This window comes from Cariama cristata, unplaced genomic scaffold (assembly GCF_000690535.1).
Source record: "Cariama cristata isolate BGI_N322 unplaced genomic scaffold, ASM69053v1 scaffold22673, whole genome shotgun sequence".
Taxonomy (NCBI): domain Eukaryota; kingdom Metazoa; phylum Chordata; class Aves; order Cariamiformes; family Cariamidae; genus Cariama; species Cariama cristata.
In genome coordinates this window covers 14,429-14,635 of record NW_009609251.1, presented here as the reverse complement: position 1 = coordinate 14,635, position 207 = coordinate 14,429, and the positions used below count along the sequence as shown (strand labels likewise).

General features: G+C 68.1%; 1 protein-coding gene across 1 annotated transcript in view; it reads right to left on the bottom strand.

The window, feature by feature from the left end:
• Positions 1-207, bottom strand: part of LOC104159548 (alpha-actinin-4-like) — a gene marked incomplete at both ends in the record, with an annotated part of 14,940 nt that overhangs the window by 1,336 nt on the left and 13,397 nt on the right. The window lies entirely within an intron of this gene.

Below are 207 nucleotides of genomic sequence, written 5' to 3'. Positions count from 1 at the left end.
CGCCCCCCGCCGAAGCCAGGGGCTGCTGCCTCCGAGCGCAGCACTGAGGCAAACAGCACGTGTTCCCGGAGCTAATCGAGGGCAGCCGAGGAGCAGGGCACGCCGGCTGGGAATGGACCAGCAAGAATAAAAACCATCGGCCAGGCTGGGATTTGCAGCCCTCCAGACACAGGCTGGTGGCCCCCGGGGGGGGGCCACACACAGCGG